Below are 16539 nucleotides of genomic sequence, written 5' to 3' on the forward strand. Positions count from 1 at the left end.
TGCTAGTCGATGAGTTGAATCAACTCCACAGCAACTACATAAATTTATCCACTAACCGTTCAGAAACGTCCAGTTTCATTCTAAAAGTTGTAACTCTCTCCATCAGTGTCGACTCCGGTTTGAACATTGTATAAAGGCTGAACACCGTCGTCATTTTGGCTGCGTGAGTTTCTCCTGCTTTGTTGTTGTTGAGCAACCGAAGCGTGAGCTGTTAAAGCTCCGCCCTCTTCTGGAAAGCTGCCCAGCTCATTTGCATTTAAAGGGACACACACAAAAACGGCGTGTTTTTGCTCACACCCAAATAGAGTGCCTCAGGGATGACTTATTTTTGTAGGCAAAACCCGGAAGCGAGTTAGCATTTTAGGACTTCCGGTTCCAACGCCGTAAAGTCTAGATGGGTTTTTTGAATGGGTTTTTGCTAAATCGCCTGAAATAAGGTCTGTGGTTAACAAAGCCTCTAAATACTTTCACGTTTTGATCTATGACATAAAGCACACCAGTTATAACCCACTTGTGATTTTTTTAAACTTTTACTTTGTCTTAAAATCGGCGGTTGCTAACAAATTGCTAAAAGGGACTACTTCCTTTGGCGGGGACTTTAGACGTCATCATGACAAACAGGACATTTGGACAGCATTTCTCATGAAAAAGTGGATAAGTATTCATACACAGCACAGATCATAATCAGTGAGCATGTTTTTAAATAGAGTTGTTTTCTAAATACAGTTTGAGGAAGTTTGGTGGTGACGACGTTGATCCGCGACCATGGTGTGCTGTAGTCCGTTTATAGCCTACTGTTAGCCTTTTATATCTGACGACTTTATTTAGGCTTCAAAATCTATAAATGTTGTGTTAACTTGTAAAGATTATCTTGATAGACAAAACGTGTAAGTGTCATAACCCTTTGTTAAACACAGAGCTTATTTTCTGCGATTTTCCAAAAGTCTATGGGAAAAATGCATAGGCTTTCAGTCGAGGGAACCCGTGCGCAGATAACTTCCGGGTTGGCCTACAAAAACGCATCATCGGTGGGGCAAATTTGACAAGCTATAATAAATGATCTGTGGGGTATTTTGAGCTGAAACTTCACAGACGCATTCTGTTGCCATATATTACATCTTAGGGGTATTATAGAGTCTTTGAAGCATTCTTTCAAACTTAAATTTAAATTAATTAAATATTTTTAAATAGACTGCTGCAATTAACATTTTGTCAGAACCTCAGTTTTATTCTCATTTTATCAAGAATCGTGCAGCTCTATTTCATAAACACAAACAAACGCTCAGCTTGCATTCATTTGCTGTCCACAAGATGGCAGAAGAACCATAATGTGAAGACTGGGAGGAGTGCAGGGTTTTTAGTATGCTGTATTGGTTTATTAATTATCCTGCTGGGGTTTGTAGTCATGATGGTACATTCCGTACCTGCACTGAGCTGGCACTTTGTTCTTGCTGCAGATTTGATTTTTACATTTATAAATTAAACAGCTTGTTGCATCTACATTTTGCTGCAGCAGGGCTGAGTGTTTCTCTGCAGGCCTGGGGATGTGTGTGTGTTGGTGATAAATTACTTGCACGTTTCAGCATTTGTCCCCGTTTATAAAAATCAGATGTAACAACAAAAGAATATTGATAGAGGAGCTTCAGATATGCAGATTAATGTAGGTTGACTTTCTCTTGGGCAGAATTTGTTTTTGCAATCTGTGGTTTTAGATTTCAGGCTGTTTTTATTCTTTATCTATTAAGTAAACACTTCTTCCAGAATTGATTTACTTTTCTCCTTTTTCTTTTTGTGAGAATTTTGCACACAGATGCATTTAGACTTTGCCCCCATTTTATGGTAAAGTACAAAGATTAATATTTTTACTTTTTCTACATAACATAAAGCTCATTTTGCCTAACGTGTTCATTAAAATAATTGTGTTATAGCCAGTATAATGCTATAATCAGAACAACAAAGAAGCTCTCTGTAGGACCGGCACAACTGTATCAATGCAATCAAATAAAACTGTGATTAGTCAAACAGTGCGACATTAGAGCAGCCTGTATTATAACAGCCAAATAATATAGCTATACATTTCTCCAAGTCCAATTGTAAAGGGAATGCTGAAAGAGCTTGGACCACGGAGGAAAATTAGAGGAAAATGTGATTACTGGAGAGCAGAGCTGAGAATCTATTGGACTGTGATCTTTGACAATGTCTGATTTAGCCAATATATTATTCACAGCCCACAGTTCATATCAAGGACGTTATATATTGTGTTCAGGACATCGTTCAGTTTTTAAAGAGATAGATGAATCACCTCATGTTGTTCCAAACCTGTAACTTACTATCCTCTGTGGAACACAAAAGAAGACGTTGGGCGTAATGTTAGAGACAGCAGCCTCATTGTTCACTTTCATTGCACCTTTACAGCGAGAGTGAATCAGTCTGTCATTTTGACTTCTCCGCTGGTGTTCTGTGGAAGAAAGAAAGCCATACAGGTTTGAAACAACATGAGGCTGATGTGATTCATTTTTGGGTGAACTATCCCTTTAAGACTTCCTCAGTTTTTAAGTCTCTATAGAAAGGCTTGTTTGTATCATAGGCTATGTTCAGTTTCTGTGCCTTTATACTGACTATCTTGCACTCTAAAAAAAAAAAATGCAGGGGTAAAAACAACCCAAGTTGGGTTGAAAATGGACAAACCAGTGCTTGGGTTGTTCTGACCCAACCTGCTGGGTAGTTTTATTTAACTCAACTATTGTTTATAAATTAATGTATTTCTTGCTTAAAATGAACCCAAAGTATGTTGGAAATGAACATTTATTAATAAGTTTAATGAATAATAATTAAACAATAAACATTTATGCTTATTAATTAATGTTCACCTTTTGATTATTATTGTTGCCTCTAGTAATTATGTGTCTGATTTTTAATTTCTAACCAATTTTGGATTCATTTTAAGCCAGACATATAGTCATTTTTAAACAATAGTTGAGTTAAATGAAACTGTCCAGCACGTTGGTCAAACATTTAACCCAATCGATGGGCTTGTCCGTTGTCAACCCAACTTGGGTTGTTTTTAACCCAGCATTATTTAGGGTGATGGATAAAAGTGTGTGCACCATTTCCAGTACATGCATTAGGATTTATAAAAACCTACACTAAAAAATGCTGGGTTAAAAACAAGAACTGGGTTGAAAACAGAAAAACGGGTTGTTTTTTAACCCAACGGTTGGGTTAAAAGTTTTATTTAATTCAACTATTATTTAAAAATGACTGTATTGCTTGCTTAAAATGAACCCAAAATGTGTTGGAAATGAACATTTATTAATATGTTTAATGAATAATAAATAAACTATAAACATGTATTATTAATAATATAATTAATTAATAATTAATATTAATTATTAATTAATAATATATGTTAATAATATTATGTTAATATATAATACATATATTAATATTAAATGTTCACCTTTTGATTATTATTGTTCTCTCTAGTAATTATGTGTCTGATTTTTAATTTCCAACCAACTTAATAAATGTTTATTGTTTAATTATTATATTAACATAGGCTAAATGTTAATTTCCAACATACTTTGGGTTCATTTTAAGCAAGCAATACAGTCATTTTTAAACAATTGTTGAGTTAAATAAAACTACCCAGCAGGTTGGGCAAACATTTAACCCAATCACTGGGTTTTTCCATTTTCAACCCAACTTGGGTTGTTTTTAACCCATACAGGTTTTGGTACGTCATGAATTAAGGCAGAATGTTCATTTTAGGTGAACTATATCCTTTTAAGCATTCAAAGCATAATGCAAACTCACTTTAAACACACACATGAGTGCTAAGTTAATGTCACCTCCTCTCATTTGGGGGAAAAGATAACTTGTTCTGCGCACCTACATGAAATCTGCATATGAATCTCAAAAATGCCTTTGTGTCACGTAGGCAGATCTAATTGCATTTCTTCAGAGCCCGTCGCGCTGTCTGAGTATTTGATGCAATCCATACACACACACTGAGAGAGAGAGAGCGAGAGAGAGAGAGAGAGAATGAATGAAGTCACGACGAGCAGAACTTCAGTTCCCAGAGTCCTCCAGAGGAGGAGAAAAAATCTAGACACAAGAATCTACGGAGGCCCGGATGCCCCCATCGACAAGGCACGTCTACAGCCCTCTCTGACTAGATTCCTCCGAGTTGGTTTGCAGAGGGCGAGAAACGGCGCAGAACGGCGCTCATTCCAATTTCTCGCGCTCGCTGCACTCCCGGGGCGCTCCTGTGACAAACTGCGGTACTCTCTTACTACAATTTGAGTTTTTTTCTATCCGACGCGGTGACAAAAACACGCGAGTTTTCTCTTGTTCTCCCTGCGTTTTTATTTCTGTTTTCTTTTTTATTTCTTTTTCCTTTTTTTTTTTTTTTTAAGAAAAACCAGATGCTGAACAGACTGTTTGGCGTCGCATGACAGAAGAGGACCGAGATGACCAAAACCCCCGACATTCATACATAGTTCTGTTTTTCTTCTGCTTTTAAGATGTTGCATGTCACCGAACGTTCTGTGATCCAGTCGCGAGACGCCTGATGAGCGCGTGAGGAGCGCAGCACCACAGCTGCAGCAGCGGAGCTCGTCGCCTCCCGGTGAGTGCGCGCGTCTGGCTTCACAGCCAAAATTTGCATAGTCTTCCCCTGCGCCGCGCCGCATTTCACGAGGGTTTGTGTTTTCTATTGAAGGAATTTTTATTAACCTCATCGCTGCCATTCATTGAGCTCGCGATAGGTCACTCGCACACACACACACGAGCGCGCGCGCACACTCCATATATACATAGATTACACTCACCTACATCGATCAGACAGCTGTAGATTGCCAATATTAAATATTTCTTTATTTGTGCAATAAAATTGTGTGGACAATATATGTTTTTTATATATGAAACTATTGGTATAAATGAAACATAATTGACCGTTTTGATTTGGGAAGCGTGCATGTGTCGCTATAACACAAGGCAAACATAAATGTGCTATGGAATACTGATGAGTGATCATAAGTGGCTGTTGACTGACAGCATGTATGAGCGTCTGATGCGTTGGGTGATTATTATGGGGAGACGACAGCAGCCGCGCGCGCCTGCCTGGAGCTCGCCAATGACTGCACTTTTGATTAGTCTGGCTAATTATTCAGCCTCTCTGTGTCTCTCAATTTTTAATCACGAAGTGCATTATTGGAATGCTTGTTTTACGTACAATATTAAAGATGCCAAAGCATAAGTACAAAATAAAATTGTCATAATAAAATAAAAAGGCAGTCATGATTTCAATATACAGTATTAAATCTATTTACGCAGCTTTGGCATGACATGCCACTTAAGTAGTTATTTATTTATTAGTATTAAACTAATCTCCTCTGCTGTTTGACTGGGAAATGATGAGCAATGCAGTGGCGCGTTGGCGCAAGTCTTTCGGCTCGCGCTGTGCGCGCGACGGTGGCGCGAGGATGTTTATGTTGTGACAGGCGCGATTATTCATGGCACACGCCAGGAACGTAACAAAACACGCGAGTTGCTCTGCCCAAAACACGCACATGGTGGCATTACGCGACATTTCTTCTAACAATGGAATGGATTATATAGTTTCAATATGTATATGTTCAGCTCGCAAATGTCTTTGTGAACGTTAGGCAAGCTCTAGGTTGAATAGGGAGTGGGGGACCGTCTGTGCATGTGTCCACCTGTCAGAGAGTCTTATAGCGCTGGTCTCCATGGCAACTTTTATTCTGTAAAGGAAGCTTGGTTTCCCACAACAGCTGGAAACCTCTGATTGGCAGAGCTGAGAGACATAGCTGACCTTGGCCACAGCTAGTATATCTCGCACTGCACATACTTAGCAGGAAAACACGGCTTCACTCTCTTCCATCATCCACTTTTTCATTCCCCGCTGGCTGGCTGTAGCTGTTTTTTTTTTTTTGGAGAGATTTTCACCTCTGACCCCTAGTTCCTCAGTCTAGGGAGGAAGGGGGAGGCATTCTGTTTCAGGCTGCTAAGTTTATCCGCATCAGTATGTGTGTGAGACACGGAGACACACAGAGAACTTGCGAGCGAGGATGGAGTCGGTGCGAGAGGAGGCGAGAGCGAGTAACTAGGGTTCTGTGTACCTGACTGGTTTCTGTGTCTCTCGGTAACGAGCCGACTCTAACAAGAGACAGAACCAGCTCAATTATTAAAGAAAGGGAGGGGAGAGAAAAACAAGAGAGACACACACACATATACATCACATAAACAACAGCTCACGCATGCTGTGAGAGAACAACACAAACACAACCTGCCTTACGTTTGCTAGTTTAAAACTCAGCCATTAAGAGCTTTGAGTGATTTTGATATATGCTACTACGAGACACCTAAAAAGAAAAACGCATGATGCCATAGAGTTTATTTAGATCAGCTGATACAGTATGTTACATATGCATTTGAGTGCATTGATTCTGCCCTGACGTATGTCGTTCTCTCTCTCGCTTTCTCCCTCTCTCGACTCTCTCTTTCTCTCTTTCAGGTAACAAACTGCCTGGCTAAAGATTGCCATGGAAACATGCAGTTTGAGAGTGAGATGAGAAATGATTGAGAGAATCAATGTCTAAGGTAAGTGTGGGTTTTCATTCCATACATCATTTAGGTCACACAGGACAGCCTGTTCAAATATGCTCATTGTTTTCAATTATGTAGTTGAAGTACTTTCTGTTTCTATAACTACATGAAAGAAGGCTCTGATTCACCACACCTTTTTGTACACGTTCATGCAAGGCCGTAACCATGTCTTGAACATTGTTTTTTGGGGGGTTATTGTTTTTTTTAAGAATTTAAAGATTAAAAGGATTTAAGGGAATAATGAAAATGAAATAAGAACAGTACAATTAAACTTCCAGGTCTATTGTAGTTATTAAGTAATCAATTAAAAATATTAAAAATATTTATATTCGTCATGTCACATCGAATAATATCATTCAAAAAATGTTGAGTATTATTATTTTTTTCTTTTCTTCCTTTTTTTATATTTGTATATTAACATTGTCATTTAACGATTGCATTATTATTATCTATTTTAATTTTGATGTATCACTATTATTATTATTTTTTATTATTATTATAATTATCGTTTGTACTATTACGGTTTAATTATCATCATCTAAGGCAGTTTGTTTGGGGGTGGTTGGGGAAAATGTAAAAAATACAATCTCTGTACAAACAATAGCATTTGTCTTTGGAATGAAAAAAAAGTTGAGTAGTTTGCATCACTGGATATTACTGTCGGTTGCTGAATATTTCAAACATAAAACAGTCGTCAAATATTAAAGGGATAGTTCACCCAAAAATGAAAATCACCCCATGATTTACTCATCCTCAAGCCATCCTAGGTGTACATGACTATCTTCTTTCAGGACGAACATAATCTGAGATATATTTAAAAAAATATCCTTATTTCTCTATGGTTTATAATGTTTGTAAATGGGAGACTGTATTTTTTAACCCAAAAATAATGCATCCATCCATAAAAAAAAAGCAATCCATATGACTCCAGTGGGTTAATAAAGGCCTTCTGCAGGGAAGCAATGCATTTTTATAAGAAAAATATCCATAATTTAAAACTTTACAAATTCAAATAACTACCTTCCGGCAGAAGTCGATTTACGGCGGAAGAGTATCCTTTGACCTGACGCATAACGTAATGATGAAGGCGGAGGCGCAGAGGATAGAGCAAAATAAATAGTGTGACGTTTTTCCCGGGACAGTCCCGTATTTCAGCTCTATTTTTAGTGTCTTGACTTCATTAAGAAAAAATCACGTTTTGTCCCGTCATTTCATCTTTCCTAAAATTTCCGTTACAACTGGGTGATCATAGAATGAGTAGTAGTAGTAGTGTTCTGTCACGCAAGAACAGCCCAATCAATTCATCATAGAACAACAATTACCATCCAATCACAATTCGTTATCGATTAGTGAAGGCGGGATAGGCGGAATAACGCTGAATGACAAAGACCAGGGGCACGTTCAAGCTCAAACCGGCACGCAACGTTTTGCTACGGTTTCCTGGTTGAACGACGTTTCCTGGAAACGGTGTGCAACGGGGTTTGGGATACGTTTTCTCTTGTTTGGTGGGTGTGTCAAAAATCTCAGCAACATGTATATAAAGCACACGGTATTAAAGAGACAGCTCGCACAATGAGTCCAAGCAAAGTCGTTTAAATATGCGTCCGCTGCAGCTCAGTATACGCAACAATTTACGATATTAGAAGACATGTTTGTTGTAAGAGTTTTATAGTATAGTAAAAATATAGCAATTCTTCAAAAAGAACACAAAGAATGGCCTTCTCAGCTGCCATAGTTGCAACTCTTGCACCATCAGAACAGGGTGTTCAACGCACGCGATCAGTTCTCCTCGTGCCTGAATGGCTCAAATGCACACATAGTTGTCAAAATGTCCATTCCATCTATGGATTCAGTCTTAAAGGGACAGTAGCCTAATTAAATATTTGTCTTTCATTAATGTTAATAAAAACAACTAAAGATATATATATATATATATATATATATATATATATATATATATATATATGAGAAATTTTATTTCACAAGATTTTATTTCACGAAATGCACACATAGTTGTCAAAATGTCCATCGTGTGGAGTATCTCACGTAAATACAGTCGATTATGGCTTAAGTGGACGTAAACAGGTGGGTGAAAACAGGATATGTGTCAGTATATTACATCTATGGATTCGGTCTTAAAGGGACAGTAGCCTAATTAAATATTTGTCTTTCATTAATGTTAATAAAATAACTAAAGATGTTAAATATATATATATATATATATATATATATATATATATATGAGAAATTTTATTTCACTATATATATATATATATATATATATATATATATATATGAGAAATATTATTTCACTATATATATATATATATATATATAGTGATATATAAAATTTCTCATATATATATATATATATATATATATATATATATATATATATATATATATATATAGTGAAATAAAATTTCTCATATCATGGTCATATTGCCCACTAGTCCCGTATTCCACCATGAGAAATCTGGTCACCCTAAAAACAAATCACTGGTCATGGATTATAAGTCTAAAACTATCATTTTTAAAGAGAAATGTCAGAGGATTTTGATATAAGAGAAGAGGAGTTTGAGTTTGAGTTTGAGTTTGTTTCATAGCCCTATTTGTTTAAACTGCAAGAGGCGTCTAAGTTTACGATACTCCTACATCCTGCGTCATACATCGCGTCACAGGTTACTCATTTAGCGCAAGTCGACTTGCGCATTCTGTGTACGGTCGTCCGCCGGAAGCTAGTTATTTGAATTTATTAAGTTTTAAATATGGATATTTTTCATAACCCCCTGAGTCGTATGGATTACTTTTATTATGGATGCATTATTTTTTACTTCAAAACACGCCCCCCCCCCCCCCTTCACAACCATTATAAAGTGACGAGCGCTGTTAGACCGCAGAGGCAGACCAGCCTAAAAATGTGACTTTTAAAACTTTTTTTTGTAATCCTAACAACAAACAGAGCGCTGCATAATGGAGTACAGCAGAGCAGCATCAATAATATCAAATATTTGAGGGGGGACAATTTGGCCATTTCTAATTATCTGGGGGGGACTCAATGTCTGTGGTGGTTACGGCCCTACATTAACGTGCTTTAACTGGGTTAAGTGAATGAAGCATGTTTGAGACCTGTGCCAATCATGTTTTTCTTTGTTCTTTATGTTTTTTTGTCCATTTCTTCTTTGTGTTTCATTTCCAAATTTTGAATCACATTTAGTTTCACAAGTGTCTATTCAGTTACATTTTAGTGAAATTTTAAACATTTTGTATAAAGCATAATAATGATGAGACAAGGAGCCTTTTTGAACCATACCCATCACTTCAGTGCTATCCGAAATATGGTGATAAGTCTTGCGTCACGGAAGCAAAATCTTTCAGTTGTCATTCAAGCTAAGATTTTAGGAGGATGGAGCATTTTCCAACTGGAGTATGAAATATATGTGTCCAAATTTTAAATGATTTTAAATTATTATTCATAAAGAGTACACACTTGAGCATGAGTGAATAGGGTCTGTTTTGTAAATATATTCTGAAATATAGTCTTACAAATTCATAGGCTATGTTTTTTTTTTTTGTGAATTCAGTAATGTTTGGTGGCTGTGCTTTAATACACTTTGAATACAAAAAAATTCTCACATTTCATACATTTTTTCCCTTAATATAATCAAGTTTGTAAGTCATTCACGATACATTTATTCTCACTAATGGGTTAAAAATGTATCCATGTTTATAGTTATAGGACTATATGTTTCAGATGCCGCAGTTTTACTATTAATGCATAATAATAATATAAATTTATCTCAATGGTACAAAGAGCCTCAAAGTTATGAATGTGCGGTGGGTTGAATCTTGAGGAGGACAGAACATTCTTGAGAATCAAATTAATCTGTTCAAGCCTCGGTATCATGCAGAAAACTGACTCAGTCCTGTCGACTCACTCACTTCCCCATTTACTTTGCTGCACTGTATCTTTCTTGTAATTTTAAGGCATTGTGCTCTTTTAATGAAATCATAATCAATTTGGTCCCAGAGCTGAATGTACATCAGTGACCTCAGCTTTCTCGCACAAGACTGTGTGTGTTGTTGTGTCAGGGAGCAAACTCAGAACACCTGTTTGCCCCCCAGGATACACTTGTACCGCTAGAGACTCAATTTGCTGACCTTAATTGAATTATGCACACTGAAATTAAATAGATAGATAGATAGATAGATAGATAGATAGATAGATAGATAGATAGATAGATAGATAGATAGATAGATAGATAGATAGATAGATAGATAGATAGGGTGAACATGATTTCACCAAGTACAACATTTCAGCCAATCAGATTTAAGATACAAGTTTACAGTTTATGTTGAGTTTACAACCAGGGTTAAGTGCTTCAACATCAGTGTTATTCACCTATCATTTCCCTCTGATTTTAGAGATAAGTTATGGGTAGGGTTAGGTTTAAAGGTAGGGATGTGGTTAGGACTATATTTTCGGACAGGAATGTTGTTCCAGGATCAACAGAATCTTACTTGGCAAAATCATGGTGACCAGATGGATGGATGGATGGATGGATAAATGGATGGATGGTTGATGGATGGATAGATGGGTGGATGATAGATGGATGGATGGATGGATGGATGATGGTTGGATGGATAGATTATGGATAGATAAATGATGGATGGATGGATGGATGGATGGATGGATGGATGGATGGATGGATGGATGGATTGATGGATGGATGGGTGATGGATAGATAGATGATGGATGGATGGATGATTGATGGATAGATGATGTATGGATGGAGAGATGATGGAGGATGGTTGGATGGAGGATGGATGGAGGATGGATAGATAGATGATGGTGGATAGATCAATGGATGGATAGATAAATAGATGATGGATGGATGGATAAATGATAGAAAGATAGATGATGGTGGATGGATGGATGGATGGATGGATGGATGAATGATGGATAGATAGATGATGGTGGATGGATCAATGGATGGATAGATAAATAGAGGATGGATGGATGGATGGATGGATGGATAAATAGATGATGGATGGATGGATGGATGGATGGATGGATGGATGGATGGATGATTGATGGATAGATAGATGATGGTGGATGGATCGATAGATGGATGATTGATAGATACATGATGTATGGATGGATGGATCATGGAGGATGGTTGGATGGATGGAGGATGGATGGATGATGGATAGATGGATGGATAAGTGATGGATAGATAGATGATGGTGGATGAATGGGTGGGTGGATGGATGGATGGATGGAGGAGGATGGATGGATGGATGGATGGATAAATGATGGAAAGATAGATGATGGTGGATGGATCAATGGATGGATGGATAAATAGATGATGGATGGATGGATGGATGGATGGATGGATGGATGGATGGATGGAGGATGGATGGATGGAGGATGGATGGATGATTGATGGATAGATAGATCATGGTGGATGGATCGATAGATGGATGATTGATAGATAGATGATGTATGGATGGATGGATGATGGAGGATGGATGGATGGATGGATAGATGGGTGGATAGATACATTTTGGATAGATAAATGATGGTGGATGGATGGATAGAGGATGGTTAGATAGATAGATAGATAGATAGATAGATAGATAGATAGATAGATAGATAGATAGATAGATAGATAGATAGATAGATAGATAGATAGATAGATGGGAGTAAATAAACTAATTAGCATGAGCCATTTTAATATTAATACAAATGTATGACAATGTGTGATAGAAATATGATAAAAATCATTAAAACAGGATATGAATGTGTTCCTGAGTGATTGATCAGATGTCTATCTCTCCATCTATCCTTTCTCCTTCTGACTAATCTTTCTTTCTCTTTCCTATCTCTCCATCTCCTGTCTTTTCCTCACCTTCAGACTGTTGCAGACTCTCTCACCCTCCCCCTGTTTCTCCCTTTCCTGTTCTATCTCTCTTCCTCTCTCTCTCTCTCTCTCTCTCTCTCTCTCTCTCTGTCTGCTGGAAGTTAATGAGCCCAGCTCCCCCTGGGGAACACACACTTCCTCTGCCAGAGACAGAGCAGAGAGCGAGTGAGATTACACAGTGCAGAGAGAGAGAGACATAGCAGAAAGTGAGAGATGGTGGGGAAGAGGAGGGGTACTATGGGGAGATAAGGGAGGAAGGAGAAAGAGCGAGCAAGAGAGAGGGAGAAAGAGATAAAGAAACAGAAGAAAGTGAGAGAGTGGGGGAAGAGCAGAGGTACTGAAGGCCGATAAGGGAGGAAAGAGAGAGAGAGAGAGAGAGTAGGAGGGAGTGGAATTTTCTGGATATGATGATAGAGGGAGTGTACAGCAGGCAGAAAGATGGATGAGTGCACTACACACTCCCATCCTGAATGAGAAGGAGAGATTTAGACCATGGAAACAGGGATAGCGAGCGAGCGAGAGAATGAGCTGTGCGGGCTAAAAAGAAACAGATGCTTTTGAATAAAGCCCCTGTGTGAGAGGGAGAGAGAGAGAGAACACATGAAAAAGTCAAGGGAATATCTGCATATGTGCACACTAGTGTGAGAGACGCAGACGGAGAGAGCGAGGGAGTGCGTATGTGTGTTTCTGAAGCAGGTCTTAACATGCTGTCAGTGTCTAGAGTTGGAATGTGCACAAGGCGGCCATTGTTGTTTAAACAGCCAGCCAGCAGCCCTTCTCCTTGGCAACGGGCTCTGCAGCAGCGTCTCCCACAGCAACAGTGGAACAGGGGTGCTGGAGGGGGGGGGGGGGGGGGGGAGTCAGGAAGTCAGGGCCGCAGTGGAGAGGCCCCTCTACAAAACACTGGCCTCAAGGTCCAACTCAATATGTGTGTGTGTGTTTGTGTGCCGTACGCCCATACGTCTGTATGTGTAGGGTGTGTGTGTGTTTGTGAGAGCCGGCGGGCGAAGAGAGAGCGGCTGTGCGTTAGACACAATCCAGGGATGGATAGGAGGAGGTGGGTTAGAGAGGTGCGGGTTCGTGTGATGGTGTAAGTATGAGCTGATTGGTTGATGAGATGTTTACTGAATATCAGGCGGAAAGGGGAGATTAGGATAAACACAACGTGAGAAGCAGATAAATATGTGTTGGATTATGAGAGAGAGGGAGGAGACAGGTGTGTGTTTGGGATGAGCATGAGAAGAGGTCAAGGTTTTGCTGGTTTTCCCCTGCTGGTAGATATTGTAACTACACCATCTTTCTCCATTGACAAGCCATGTTTTTTTTTTCTTTTCACTTACTTAGTATTTTTGTCTTGCTTCCAGTTCCAAATATATAAAAAAAATTCTTAAATCCAGATGCTTGCACTAGATAAGTGAAATGACATAAGATATTTTTTCTTGTTTTTTGGGGGAAAAAAATCTAAATGAAGTGAGTTTTTGCTTAAAACAAGCAAACTTATCTGCCAATGGAGTAAGAAAAATCATTTTGTTTCTGTTTGGGACAGAAACAAGATTATTTTTCTTACCACATTGGCAGATAATTTTGCTTGTTTTAAGCAAAAGTTTTTTATTTATTTATTTATTTTTTCAGAAAACAAGAAAAAATAACGTCATTTTACTTTTTTTTTTTCACTGCAAAAATGCTTTTCTTATTTAGTATTTTTGTCTTGCTTCCAGTCCAAATGTATAAAAAAATTAAATCCAGATGCTTTTACTAGATAAGTGAAATGACATAAGATATTTTTTCTTGTTTTCTGGGGGGGAATCTAAATCAAGTAAGTTTTTGCTTAAAACAAGCAATTTTATCTGACAATGGAGTTAGAAAAATCATTTTCAAGATTTTAAACAGAAACAAGATTATTTTTCTTACCCCATTGGCAGATAATTTAGCTTGTTTTAAGCAAAAACTCTTCTTTTTTTTCCAGAAAACAAGATAAAATAACTTTATATGTCATTTTACTTATCTAGTAAAAGCATCTGGATTTAAGAAATTTTTAGATATTTAGACTGGAAACAAGACAAAAATACTAAATAAGAAAAGCATTTTTTTTGCAACGGTAAAACGTTAGTATGTATTAATAGTTCCTAATTGTTATTGAAGGGCTCTCAAAATATAAAAGGATTTTGTTTTTCCATGTTACAACAATGATATCACATAATATTTAGAATTTTAAGGAGGGTAGTTACTTTTGGATATGATTGGTACAGAGAGTGTTCATATGCATGAATTGCCTCATTAACATTCCGCATTATTCATGAGACGGAACGCCCTCCTATCGATTTATATCCAATCGCTGTGTTGACTGATACGTGCAGGACTTGAAATTTACTTTTTAGCCACTTTTTAGCCTTTTAGCATTTTCACTGGCCACAATTTTGACATCAATACCATGGGGAAAAACTGTCTTACAGATATTTTTAATATTAATCTCACAATTTGGCAGCAGGTATATTAGGCTGCTGTCACTTTAAGACCTGATGCACCGATCCATTATACTGGTACACATGCATTTTCTTTCTCAACTGTTTACGTTCACTTAAAACATAACTGACTGTGATTACGTGAATACTCGCCAAGGCCAACATTTTGACATTATTTTGTGTGTATTTGACTGTTTAAGTACAATAAACATTGATAAAAGAACTGAATTTAAGTACTGAGAGGCGGCTTTATGCGTGCACACTTTAGGCGTGAGAACAAAATCTGTGGGAATGAGTAAAATTATGCGCAATATGCGCAATCCCTCGCTGAAATTCAAGCCCTGTAACACCAACAATATTCATCCGGAGTGAATGAAACGAGTGATTGAGGAGAGGCGGATTTGTGTGTCGACTCACTGTCAGAGAGATGAGAGAGTGTAGCTGTATCTATTCTGTGGAAAATTAATATGCGAAGAGTTTTAGATATTTCAATTCAAAAATTATATTTATGACAACACTACATTGCATTTAGTTTATTTCTTCAGATGGCTTTTTAAAAGACTACAATTGAAAAAATTGATATATAAAATTCAACCCAACAAAGTGCCTAGTAGGAGTGACTGCGTTACACGCCACTGCTGTTAATGTCAAGTCCTGGATACGTGATACAGTAGAACAGCATAAAATCCAAATATGCACATGGAAAGCAGTTTGTGGTAAATTTAAAATCGAGAGTTTATATCGAGAACTGGAGCGAGCGTCTTTAAGCTTAAAAAAATGTTAAAAAAAAAAAAACAACTTGGGTTGAAAATGTAATTTTGTTTAAAAATGACTATATGGTCTGGCTTAAAATGAACCCAAAATAGGTTGAAAATTAAATATCAGACACCTACTTACTAGAGGCAACAATAATAATCAAAAGGTGAACATTTATTAATAAGCAATTTAATAAATATTTATATATAAATAATTATTATTCATTAAACGTATTAATAAATGTTAATTTCCAACATACTTTGGGTTCATTTTAAGCAAGAAATACAGTAATTTTTAAACAATAGTTGAGTTAAATAAAACTACCAGCAGGTTGGGTCAAACATTTAACCCAACCACTGGGTTAAAACAACCTAATCACTGGGTTTGTCCATTTTCAACCCAACTTGGGTTGTTTTTAACTCAGCATTTTTTAGACTGTAGTGTCATGAATAAGCACCTTTTAAGTGCACATATTCCATTGCGTCTTCTCCAAATAAAATATATATATATATGAAAATAATGATTACAGCAGTGCATCTGATCATGAGAGGTGGCATGATGGATTACTGAAATTAAAGATGATGATGAAAAACGGATATTCAAAGAAGAATGGACAGAAAAGTAACTATGCCTTTATTCTCCTTTCTTAAAGGGATAGTTCACCCAAAAATGAACATTTTGTCATCATTTACTCACCCTCAAGTTGTTCCAAATCTGTATGAATTTCTTTCTTCTGTTGAACACAAAAGAATATGGGTAACCAAACA

At 37.3% G+C, this 16539-nt stretch overlaps 1 protein-coding gene across 1 annotated transcript in view; it reads left to right on the forward strand.

The window, feature by feature from the left end:
- The first annotated feature begins 3742 nt into the window (after positions 1 to 3742).
- The window catches only part of ahdc1 (AT hook, DNA binding motif, containing 1), a 35339-nt gene continuing 22542 nt past the window's right edge, over positions 3743 to 16539 (forward strand). The window contains 3 exon segments of the mRNA XM_048201734.1: positions 3743 to 4283; positions 4527 to 4630; positions 6539 to 6624. The gene's annotated coding sequence lies outside the window, so the exon portion shown is untranslated.

This window comes from Megalobrama amblycephala, linkage group LG9, assembly GCF_018812025.1.
Source record: "Megalobrama amblycephala isolate DHTTF-2021 linkage group LG9, ASM1881202v1, whole genome shotgun sequence".
Classification (NCBI taxonomy): Eukaryota; Metazoa; Chordata; class Actinopteri; order Cypriniformes; family Xenocyprididae; genus Megalobrama; species Megalobrama amblycephala.